This window comes from Talpa europaea (genome assembly GCF_964194135.1).
Source record: "Talpa europaea genome assembly, chromosome: 1".
NCBI lineage: Eukaryota > Metazoa > Chordata > Mammalia > Eulipotyphla > Talpidae > Talpa > Talpa europaea.
Window position 1 is genome coordinate 56,104,118 of NC_140073.1, and position 13,342 is coordinate 56,117,459.

The following is a 13,342-nucleotide window of genomic DNA, read 5'->3' on the forward strand; positions in this document are numbered from 1 at the left end:
AAAAGTGTAAAGAAAAGAAAACAAACCCAAGACTCTTGAACCATCAATATTTGAAAATAGAGAAGAGTAGAAATCAGCCTGGAAAACTAAGTCTTGTGGGAAAAGAAAAATGCAAGAAAAAAAGATTGTTATAGGAGATGAAGAAAGTTAAGTATTTGGGGTCCTCCCGGGTGGCGCAGGCAGTTGAGCACTGCACTGTGAAGCTGTCCGCAGCCTCTGCAGTGCAGGTTCGATCCCAGCCAGCCGGTGAGAATCCCACATGGCCAAGCAGACCTCCCCTGTCTCCCCGCTGCTCCCCTCAGCAGTTTATTTCATCAGCCTGCCTGTTTTGTTCCCCGCTCTGTACCTGGTGAATCTTCTCACCCTCCCGCGAATCTGGCCTATACCCCAGTTCTTGTATAAATAAATAAATCTTTTAAAAAAATGAATGAGGCAGTTCTGGGGAGAGGAGAGCTGAATAGTATGAACAACACAGATATAATAAAGGGAAAATACATGCAGAGGAACTGGGGTGGAGTAACAAGGACAGTGCCCACCCTCCCCACCCCAAGACTAGAACTTATCTTATGAGATACACTGAGAAAATACAGAGACAATAGAGTCTCTAGAAACCAAGAGAGGGGGACAATAAGCAGCAGGGCCACAAAACACGATATTACACTCTAACCCTTGATTCACATCAGTTGCTTCATCCCTCTAAAATCCTCCTGCACCCAGTGACTTAGTAGCTCTAAGACCAGGTCTGATGCCTATGGAAGCCCAGAAAGACTAAGCATCCGAAATCATATAAAAACTACATCACCACCTGCTAGAAAAGTAAGAGTAGTTTAAGTCTCTATGATCTTAAACACTACTATGGGCAGACAAAAAAAAACATAAACATGGCAACTTGAGATATCAAGGACATATGACACCACAAGAAAAGAATACTCTCCAGAATTCAACCACAAAGATGTGGAAAATATTATCTTCCTATCAAATAGAGTCTTCAATTTTCCTATGTAAAGAAATTCAAACAAATTAAAGAAACTGCAGAAAAGCAAGTGAAAGTAATATAAGAAGCCCCTAAAAGCTAATCAAAGATATACAACAAAATTCAGTAAAAGAAATGACGGGCCTTCCTGGTGGCCTAGGAGTGAAATCTCAGTGTCAGTGCTATCACCTCTGCCACCCGAGTTTGATCCCAGACCAGGGAGCTAACCCACATATGGCGCAGCAAGCCTTTCCTATCTTACCTACTTAGCAGTGTATTTCAGTAAATCTTCCTGTTCTGCTCCCCACTCTGTCTCTAGTGAATCCTCTCACCCCACACACCTCTGGCCCCAGCACTTCTGTACAAAAATAAAAAGCAATGAGTGCCATGAGGCTACAACTAATAAACAGAAAATAAAATTATAAAATTTAAAGATCTAAATAACAAAATAAGGGAGCTATAGAATATAAAAAATCAATGGAGGAGATAAAAATCCTACAAAAACAATGGCAGTAGACTAGACCAAATGGAGTATTGAAACAGTAACCTTGAAGATAAAATGCAACAAAGAACCCAGGTAGAAGAAAAAAGACAAATTCAAAGAAAAAAATGAAGAAACAATTTGAGAATTATTGTATCTGTAGAATGGTGTCTGATCAATAGAACAGAAACTAAGATGCTAAGCGCTCTTGATTGTTGATTGGGCTGCCTGCCATATTTTTAATGTATACCTACTGAGAATGAACCATCCAAATGGATGAACATGTCTAAACACACTGCAGTGCACATTTTCAAATCAGGTGGTTTGAATGAAGAACTGTACCTGTACCCCCATGTTTACTGCAGCAGTATTTACAATACATAGAGCCTGGAAACAATCCAAAGGCCCAAAAATAGATGACTGGATCAAGAAGACGTGGCATATATACACAATGGACTATTATTTAGCAATCAAAAAATGTAAACTCATGCCATTCGCAGCAATGTGGATGGAACTAGAAGGAATGATGTTCACTGAAATAAGCCAGAAGGAGAAAGAAAAATATCAGACGGTTTCAATTATAGCAGGACTATAGGGAAACCCAACAAGACATTAGTGTAAAAAAATAACAGTACAAAATACAACAAAGCAAAAACAGACAATCATAAACCAGAGACATCCTGCAGGGGAGGAGGAGGGAGAGGGATCAGAGGGAGGGAGGGAGGAGCACAGGGGACTGAGGTGATGGTGCACGGGTGCAATGGCGAAGGTAACTCTGTGGGGACTACACCTGAGGGGGTGGGGGGAAGCAAATATTGTTTAAAAATTACCAATGATGTAAAAAAAAAGTTTAATTAAAAATTTAAAAAAATAAAAATAAATGAAGAACTCACCACTCATTTGTATCCCTATTTGCCTTCACTACTGATTTTCCATTTAAATTGGTTGTTTTTCAAGTTCTGAAATTCCTTTAACAAAAATACAGTATACATACATACACATGTAAATATATATAATGAAGTTTCTGTTTGTTTTTGCCTTTTTCCATGTCATATGAAAACTTACATGTATTAAAATATAGACCACGTAGCATACCAAAATTTACTTAGTGGTCCTGAGATACCCTGACATCTTTTTTAAGCAACTAGACATAAGTGGTTCAAACAATCACCAAGAGAGAAAGAAACATGCTATATTGTTAAGGTGAAAAAAGGAAAAAAATATATAAACCCATAATTTAAAAATACCAAGGTCAGATGAACTGAAGATGTAGATTTTTGATGGAGTAGCTTTTCTAAATATTCTGCCAAATTAAAAAAATCAGGGATTAAATTAATTTACCATGGCTAATGACTTTCCTTAGTCACAATAACAGGTCAAGTATAAATAAAGACATCAATAAATAATTTGAAACAACTAGTAAACGGAGGTGTATGAACAGGCTATTGGTGAATTGGTAAAAGTATTTGAGAAAGATTATATTAACAGCAATATATAGAGTACATCGCAATAGATTAAAGCCGATAGATTTTTTCTTTTCTTTTTTTTTTTTTAATAGAGGCATGTTTTACTTATTTATTTGTTTGTTTGTTTGTTTTGTTTATACATGCACTGGGTACAGTCAGAAGTGCGGGAGGGTTAGAGAATTCACCAGAGCCAGAGCGGGGAGCAGAGCAGGCAGAAGAACCGAAGTACACTGCTGAGGGGAGCAGCAGGTGGCAGGAGAGGTCTGCGCACCATGTGGGACCCTCCTCCCGTGGCCCGGGAGCAGCCGGGGATGGAACCGGCGACACAGAGGCTGCGGGCAGCTTCGCAACCCAGCGCTCAACCACTGCGCCACCGGGGAGGCCCTAAAGCCGGTAGATTTAGAAGCAGTTTTTAAAACATTTTCTAGTGTAACTAGAAATTTATACATTTGCAACCACACTCCACAAGCCCAACCATCTCAGAGCATTTGAAGTTGTGCACCCTCTGAAGAGAATTCTCTCCTCCAAGATCTTCCATAGGCCTTAGTTCTCATTTCACTCAATTTTGACGTAAATGCCATTGCCTTAGAGGGACCTTCTTTGACATCATTCAAAATAACCCTACCATTCTTTTATCTTACACTGTTTCATGTTCCTTTATAACTTTTATTGACTTTTTTGATAAGTTATCCATACTCCAAATGAGGGGGAAAACAAACACTTGGGGAAAACTAATTTTTCTTAATATTGATAGTTTTCTGGGGGAAATAGCTCACTTTAAGTATGTCAAATAAATAACCTAAAACCAAGGTTAATGTGAGCACTAGGAAAAAACTGAACTACCACTTTTATTTCATCCATGTAATTTATATAAGTAAAAAAAAAAATACACAAACAAAAAGGAAAAAATGAATGCAAGAAAGGCTTGAATTTAAGTGTTTTTTAATATTAAAAATGAGGCAGTGTCCTGAATTAAAGTAGTAACATACTTTCTCTTATTATATAAGCTTATAAAATACTCCTGAAAAATGCCTTTAATGTGATTTATCTTTAGAGAGCCCACAGATTAATGAAGCTCATAAAAATGATAAATTATTTCAAAAGCACACTTGCAAAATAAACCATTAAATAGTTTGGGCTGAAGAAAAGTTGAGTTTGGATGTGAAAGAAAAAAATTATGTAACTCTTCAAGGTTAGGTAGGGTAATTATACTTATGACCTTAGGTTGCAGTTATTTTTAACAAGGCACAAAAATACCAACCATAAAGTAAAAATGATATCATAAAAATAGTGAAAAACATGTCAAGGAAGAGAATACCTGTATTATGTATAAATAACAACAAAGGGCTTCTTCCTGAATTTAATAACCAATGACCACAAATCAATAGAAAAAGACACCCCAGTAGAAAAAGGTCAAGAGGATGAATAAGCAATTTATTTGAAAGTATATACATATAGCCAATAAGCAGTCTTAATCTCAATTGCTAATTTTTTAAAAGCAAATTAAATCATAATGAGGCAGTACCTACCTCTCAGATTGACAAAAGTACTAACTATAAATTCAGGCAAAGATATGGAACAATGTGAAATCATTTAGAAGCCTAATGCTGTTTTAAATGCTAATGTTGGAAGGAAATGCTATTGGAAGTATAAAGTTTTATAGCCATTTTGTAGACAGTTCGGCTGTAATAAATTATATAGAAAAATCACAGCCTCTGAAATCCAGCAATTCATCACTTAGAAATACCCTAGAAAACCCCATGTGCACCAGAATATACAAAAATATGCACAGTATCTATTAGCTGAAGAATGGATAATTCTATGATACTATACAGCAAAAAAAATGAACAAACACTATTCCCTACAATATAGAGACATCTCATAAACAAAATACCGTATGAAAGAAGAAAGACTTCAAAGAATACATAAAATGTTATTCAATGTATACATTAACAAATAAGCTAACTAAACTATATATTTTAGTGAAGCATACAGAAATAATAAAGCTTTAAAGAAAACCAAGGAAGTGGTAACTATAAAACTCAGGATGCTTTGAGTAAGAAAAAAGCTAGAAATTTGGAGGTAGTTTTAATATTCTATTAAAACTTTGGGGGTAGTTTTAATATTCTATTTTTTAATCTTATGACAGTTCTACAGCAATATGCTTTATAAAAATTATACTTCCCAATTATGTTGTATGATTTTTTCCATTTTCAAACTTTGAAGTTAAATTTTAAAAGAGAGAAAAATATATAGCTTTATTTATGATTTCTTTCTCTCATTCTCTCATCTGTAATATATCAGTAAATCCTAAACCCCCTATCATCACAATATATACAGTATCTAAGCACTTCTCATCTATTTGATCTAAGCCTATATATCATTTTTCTTGATCCATTGTAGTAGCCTTCTAACTAATCTCCTTGCTTTTTTCTCTTCCTCTATACCCAGTTATTCTAAAGTATCTATACAGGGTCTTTTAAAACATAAATTGAGACATTGTCCCTCTCCTGCTCAAATACGCTGCTGCAATCACATTGTTTCCTCAATGCTTACTGTTTTCTTGACTCGCCATGCATATCTCTGCCTCAAGGCCTTTGCACTTGCTATTCCTACTAGCTGATCCACTATAGAACCAGATATTTGCTCAAAGATGCCTTCCTCTCACTCCTCAAATGTCACTTTTTCAGAGATTGATATAGCATTCTTTAGCTCCCTACTCAGCTTTATTTTCTATGCTGCATCAGCTGACATATTTAATATGTATTTATGTTGCGTCTCCCCTCACTAGGCTCTGAGTTCTATGAGAGTAATAATGTCTTCTGTTTTGTGAAATGATATACTCTAGCTTCTACAACAATGCACTCAAAAATATTGAATTAACTTTAGAATGAAAACAAATGTACCAAAGCTTTAACAATGCTTCGATCTGAGTGGCTGTTAAATACCATTGTGTTTTCTGTATGTCCCAAATGATCTACCTTAAATTTGTATTAACTTTATAATCACAAAAAATAAGTTACTGTATTAAGAAAGACATAATAGTGCATGGATTAGCATTTGACAAATAGTAGACAGTTATAAACATTTATTAGTTTGTTAATTAATGTAGATGAGGAAGGTTAACAATGATTGACTTACCCATATATGTATACTGACTATATCTGTGATGATGAAATGTGTAAGTAGTAATGTATTTTACTTAAGATCTTTATTTTGCACCTTCTTATAAAAACAAAAGACTGAAAGTGGGTTTTACTGTAAAGTGCTATCCAGAAAATGTTTGCTCTATATTACTGATTTTGAAGCTTGTGGTTTTGCTTACCTGAAAAACTTCACAATGATTGAAAAGGATTACAGAGATTGACATTTTTACGCATAGTTCAAGGAATCCCATACCAGACAAGACCTGAGTCCTGGAAAGAAACATGTGTAACAGAAAGCAAGAACCACTTGTTTTCTTCAAAAGATAACATAAATGAAAATTAAGCTAATGCATGTAAGATGAACCCAAAGCTTAGACTATCACACTCTAGAGAGTTCAGTAAACAAATGTCATTTCTTATTCTGACATGAATGTCTAAAACCTAAAGGCATTCTCACAATTTGGAAGTATTATTTTCAAAACAAATCGCCTCATTACATGAAATATATTGACCAATCTGGATGCATGCAGCAGAAAGCAAGCAACCAGACTGGTGAAAGGCTCTGCTTTTTCAATGAAAGACTTAAGGGCAGGATATGCACAGCCATTTCTTCCAAAAGACAAACATTCTTGCTGTTGCAACATGTTTGAAGCATTATAATGTAGAAGTGAAATTTTCCTTTGTATCCAAAAAGCAATCTTACTATTGTTTCATCCATTTCATTCATTATTTACTTCAAAATTGCCATGTGTCAGACTCTGCAATTAGTGTTAGCAACATATAGTGAACCAAAACAATGAGGTTATGGGTAAAAAAAGATATTCCCTTATTAATGATTAAGTAAATAAACTAACAATTACAACATAATATTAATCATTGAGTAAATAAAATAACAATCACACCATAAGCTACCCAAAAAATGGTGCAGGGTATCAAAAGTGCATGCCATGCCTATAAAAGGGAGTTTGATCTAATCACACAGGTCATGGAAAAATTAACTGAAAAAAAAAAATTCACTGAATGTAAAGATAATGATTAATTTGGTGAATGTGAAAGGAGATTGGAAAAGAGTTTTCTATGCTAAAGTAACTTCACATGCAAAGCTGACTCTATGGAAAAATAAAAGAAAACCTAAAAGGCCACTATGGCTAGAACTGTATGGTTAAAAAAAGAATAATACAAACGTGATGCAGAAAATGCAGACAGGGTCAGACCACACTGGAGTCTTTAATTTCAAGACTTCAAAGACATCTAAGAATATTATAATTTTTTTATAGAGGCATGTTTTATTTATTTATTTGTTTTTGTTTTTTGTTTATGCATGCACTGGGTACAGTCAGAAGCGCGGGAGGGTGAGAGAATTCACCAGAGCCAGAGCAGGGAGCAGAGCAGGCAGAAGGACCGAAGTACACTGCTGAGGGGAGCAGCGGGCGGCAGGAGAGGTCTGCGCGCCATGTGGGACCCTCCTTCGTTGGCCGGGGAGCAGCTGGGGATCGAACCAGCACCGCAGAGGCCGCGGGCAGCTTCACAACCCAGCGCTCAACCACTGCGCCACCAGGGAGGCCCTATAATATTATAAAAATTTAACTACTAAAGTTATCTAACAGTAAGATGTACTGCCTCAAAGACTGAGCATTCCATTATAGCTAGTCATCAAGTAGAATCTGGATGATCATCTTTCAAGAATGCTACAGAGAAGTTTATGTATACCTTGAAAAGTTAGCTCTACGGTTTCACTCCAATGATTCAATGATTCAATTATTTAAAAATGAAATATAAATTTTAGAAGACAGTCTAAAACTTGAGGTTTAAAATTAGAATATTTGTTGGTCATGCCAACATGCAGAATTAATTTTATACTGGTATTACCTGGCGTTTCTCATGATGGATCATAACATTACACAACAGGAGATCTATTTTCAGTTTGGACTACAGTAGGGAATGGATCTTTCTCCATGTCCACTGCCAAGATATAGAGGCTGAGTGTAAGCATAAGGGAAAGAATGCTCAAGTCAAAGAAAGCTGTTGGAAAAAACAGGAAGAGATCAGATAAAGAGATAACAAAAATAAAGATTATACCAGCAAACATTACTTTCTTTATTATATCTCTCCCTCAGCAAAGAAGTAAATAGAAGAACATGTCAGAGGAATAACAGGGACTAAGATGGTAACAGAAGAGGTTCCTACTCTGTTCCTGAGAGATTAATCTTATAGTTAAATGCAGGGACTCTTTACTAAAGAGTCCTGAGTCTGGGGAAAAACTGGAACACAGCTTGAACTTCAGAGATGAGCACGACTGTATCAGAAAGGACATTGGAGATCCATGCATCACTGAACAGGAGGTGGGTGAAAAGATGTGTGGAGGCCATATTGTGGTAAGCCATCAATGATTGTGGAATAACTGCTCCACCAGGGGAAAACCAAATGGTATAGAGGGACACACCCTTAACTTAGGGGAATTATACACAGAGGTGCTAGATTACTCCCCACACAACAGGCTGCAACTCAGTGAAAACAATGTCTGTGTTCTGGGCTGCAGTGGACAGCAGTTCCATTCCCCCAAACCTCAGGACTGATACTGACCTCATGAAGCAAAATGACAACACAGACTATATAGATCCTTGAATTTGGAACCCAAGAAAGGATGGATATTGGCAGTGCCACAAACATAAGTCAGCCCTCCTGGCCCTAGCACATTCAAATCAGCCGCTAGGTCCAGCAGGCCCCTCCCTCTCCTTTGTATAAGCAAAGAAAGCATGTTTCAGTACCTACAGAAGCTGGAAAAAGCAAAAAGAAAAAAAGCTGATATCAGCTAAAACTGAGAGTAGAACTGAAGAGAGAGCTGCCTCAGCAGTGGGAGCTGGCAGCAGCAATATCAGTCTCTCATCCTGCTGCTCCAACATGAGCCTGTTCTAGCTGTGGCTTCTCCAAGCCCAGCAACCTCTCAGGTACGCATACTTCCTGGATTGTAGAATGGACCAATCAGGTGCAAGCTATGAGCCAACAGGTGCTAAATGGTCCAACCAGCCACAGGATCAGAAAAACAGTCCAACCAGAATTGTGCGTGGAGCAACCTCAAAGAGGATATAAACCAGGGTCAGAGGAAGCTGAGAGACACTGTTTCATCCTCTGAAGAAAGAAGAGGAAGACTTCGTTCCTCACTTCTGAAGAAAGAAATAAGGGCCAGAAGCTGACCCCAAAAGAAGAAAGAAGACAAGAACAAGTATCCAGCAGTTGACCTCCAAGGAGGGAAGAGAAAACGAAGACCTGTCGCAGACTGAAAGGAGCACCAAAGGCTCCAGATCTGGTGTCTCAAAGAGCTGTCTGTTGTGGTGTAATCCAACAGCTCACAAAGAGCTGTCAACATTTAGTATCTCTGACACTGCCTCTGGGGGACCAGTAGTGACCATCAATACTAGCTAGTGCTGTCCAGCACTCCTGGTGACCAGTCTTCAGCATCTCTCAAGTGACCACTTCTTGTAAGAAAACATTAGGCCAGCATGGAAGTTGGATGGCAAAGCAGTACATAGAGACAGGTCTTCTGTTTCCAGATCACGTGAACACAGGCCTAATGATGCTGGAGGTGAAGAATCAGCACAGTCAGCACTGGCTCCTCATGATTTTCCTATAGTTCTAGGTCAGGCTGCAAGCTGGACATAATCTGCGAGTGGATCTAGTGATCACTTTGAATATCCCATTTGAAACTTTCCAAAGACTGCCTCTGTCAGCGCTGGACTCCCCCTCTCCAGTAGAAGAGTATATTATCTGGACTTCAACCCACCTTTGTGCATGGCACTGATGACATCATTAGCAAACCATTAATTCAGCAGAAGGATGATAAACCTGAAGCAATTGCAGCAAGATTGAGGCAATACAAGGATGTGGCAGACAGTCATTGAATTCTACAAGAGCTAAGGAGTGCTTCACCAATTTTCTGGTATGGAGACCAACAAAATTTGGCCCAAGTTTACACACTTTTCTCAAACAAGATCAGGTCTATTCCATCCAAAGAAGTATACTGAGCCTGTCCAGCAAAAGAAACAGGAAAATGTCATTGATTTAATTGTACATGTAGTCTTGGTGCCATGTGCCAATTAGAAACTAGCTACAGTAGTTTCCTAATTTAAATGGTGAACTGACATGAAAATTAATGAGTAGAAAGAGTTGAGGAAGAGACTCTTCTGTCTTTCAAAAGAAGGACCACCTATATATGTTCAAGGTTTCTCTGCACATGTCCCAAGCCCTGGACAAGAAAGCGAGTACTAACTGGATTTAAAATGAGGTGTAGCCCAAGCTCTAGTTGATTTTTAACCACCATGATGTTGCCAAGGTAGCATTTTTTATGTGTGATGGTGGCAGTATCTGGTTCTCCCCATCCCCCAAAAGCTGTTGAATCTCAATTCCAGAAAGCTGAGAGTCCTATGGCTATAGCTTGGGCCTCTCCCAGGTTCTCCAGTATGTACCCTCCTGGTGACCATGGGATTGAAGCCAGTTGCTCTCAGTGGTTGTTTCTCTGGCCCCGAGTGTCTGTGTGCACAATTCATTTGTTTTTGTTAGGGATGATACCTTCTTTTCTGTATCCACACTCCATAGAATATCCCTTTTGAGATATCCTGGAATAAAAATTTACTTATAAACTGTATTTTTGGCATCTGTTTTTCCACTCCTATGCTATTAAATAAAATAGTTATAGCTGAAAGTAACTGAAACCTAAGGGTTATATGGAATCTCTTCATGCAAAAGGAACTGAACTCTGTGGAAGGGTCACACCTTAACTGCTGGTCTAATGCATGATCAGCACTTCTCCTTTTTTTATCTTTTTTTAATTGTAGGAGGAAAAGATTCCCAATGTCTTTGGGAAATTGGGAAATCTGCATCTACATAAATATTAAACAATCACATTTTATGCATAGAAGTAATAAGAAAGACTATATGGAATTACTGAACTAAAAGAATATTTTTTTATTTTTACTCAAGACAAGAAAATGTTTTGAAAATGCTGCTAAATATTGGTGCTGAGAGTATTTAACTCCTGACAGTGACCCAAGCATGTTATAAACAGCTGGTTAAAGGCATTAGAACCTGTGGGTTTGAAGGAAATGCTGCACTAACTATACCGAGTCCAAGTATGACAACTTTACTATTATGGGAAAACAAGTTCTTTTTTTTAATTGAAAAGATGCTTTCTATATGGTGGTCATTAAGTCTGAATATCTAGATAATAATATTTTGTCGTTCATTGTAATATATTATCAATAAGCCATTTACTAATGTTAAAAAAACAAAAATCAGTATTCCTATATACAAACAATAAAATAGTAAGCAAAGAAAACAATTCCATTATTAATCACATCATAAGGAATTAAATAACTAGGAGTAAACATAAGAAAATGAGTGAATGATTGGTATAATGAAAACTAATAAGATATTATTAAATGAAAAGGAAGATGCAAATGAAAGTTATTTCCTGCCTGGGGACTGGGAGAATTAACATTGTCAAAATGGCGATATTACCCAAAGCAAAATACACTCAATGCAATCCCTATTCAATGGCATTCTTCAAGGAAATAAAACAAAATAAACATTACTGAAACTGATATGGGAGCACAAAAGATCACAGAGTCAATGCAATCGTGATAAAAAAAAAAAGAGAGAATAATAGATGTATCACACTTCTGGAATTCAAAATACATGACAAAGCTTTAGTAACAAAAACATTTTTGTATTGGCATTAAAATGGTGCACAATAACCAAGATGAAAATGCATATAGTGTGCAAAAATGAAAAGTAATGTAAAAAATATATAAAATAAATAATAATAAAAAATCATAAAAAAACTTATAAAAATACACATAATAAGTATTTTTATAGCAGCACTATTTATAATTGCTAAGCTGTGGAAACAACCCAAATGCCCAAAAATAGATGACTGGATCAAGAAGATGTGGTTCATATACACTATGGAATATTACTCAGCAATCAAAAAAAAATAAACTCATGACATTTTCAGCAACATGGATGGAGCTGGAAGGGATCATGCTCAGTGAAATAAGCCAGAAAGAAAAAGGAAAAAACCAAATGGTCTCACTCATAGCAGGAATTTAGAAAACCTAAATAAGGGACCGGGAAAAAGACTAATTATAATAAAGTAAAAATCAAAATCAACAAGCAACTATAAACCAGAGACACATTACAGGGGGGAGGAGGGAGTAGGATCAAAACAAGGGGGTGTGGGAATTGTATGGAGACTATAACCAAGATGAAAATGCATACATTGTGCAAAAATGAAAAATGATGTAAAAAATATATAAAATAAATAATAATTTAAAAAACTTATAAAATGGGTGCACAAACACATCAACAAGAATTGAGAGCACAGAAATAAACCCACACCTATATAGACAGTTAATCTACGATAAAGGGTCTAAGAACAAAGAAAACTTCTTCAATAGAAAGTTTTTAGACCTGAAACCATAAAACATACAAAAGAAAATATGTAAAACATGACAAAAGTCTCAGTGATATCTATAGACTTGTCTGCAACAGCAAATGAAACAAAAGTGAACATAAACAACTGGGCCACCATTAAACTATAAAACTTCTGCAAAGCAAAACAAACTGTAATTAAAATGAAAAGACACCCTAATGAATGGGAGAAAATATTTACACACTATATATCTCATAAGAAACTGATATCAAAGATCTCAACACACACAAAAAAAATCCAATCAAAAAAATGGGCAGTTAAACTAAATGGGAACTCCTCCAAAGAAGAAATACAGATGGCAAACAGGTACATGAAAATATGCTCATAATCACTTATCATCAGGAAAGACAAATCAGGTCATGAGAAACCACCTCACACCTGTGAGAATGACCCTTATCAAAAATAGCAGAAACAACCACCACTAGCACAAGCGGGAAAAAAAGGTAACCCTCCTACTCTACTGGTAGGAAGGTAGATTGGTTCAGTCCTTATGAAAAGCAGTATGAATATGTCTCAAAAGGTTAAAAATGGATCTGCCATACAACCTAGTAATTACACCCCTAGGCTAGGCAAACACCTGAAAAATTCAAAATAAAATTGGAAAGGAAACTTGCACTCCCAATTTTGTAGCACACTTTAAAACCGTTATAGCCAAACTGTGGAAACAACCTAAGATGCCCAAAAACAGATGAGCAGGCCAAAAAAATGACGTATATATACACAATGGAATGTTACTCAGCAATCAAAAAGATGAACTCATGCCATTTGTGGCAACATGGAAAGGATATT

At 36.6% G+C, this 13,342-nt stretch overlaps 1 protein-coding gene and 1 pseudogene across 4 annotated transcripts in view; one reads left to right on the plus strand and one right to left on the minus strand.

Annotated features, from left to right (window-relative positions):
- DLG2 (discs large MAGUK scaffold protein 2) overlaps positions 1-13,342 on the minus strand; it is a gene marked incomplete at both ends in the record, with an annotated part of 1,956,162 nt that overhangs the window by 1,879,323 nt on the left and 63,497 nt on the right. The window lies entirely within an intron of this gene.
- Positions 9,578-10,088, plus strand: LOC311179814 (adenylate kinase 4, mitochondrial-like; annotated as a pseudogene). The gene has a single exon. The product of its transcript is annotated as an adenylate kinase 4, mitochondrial-like (transcript).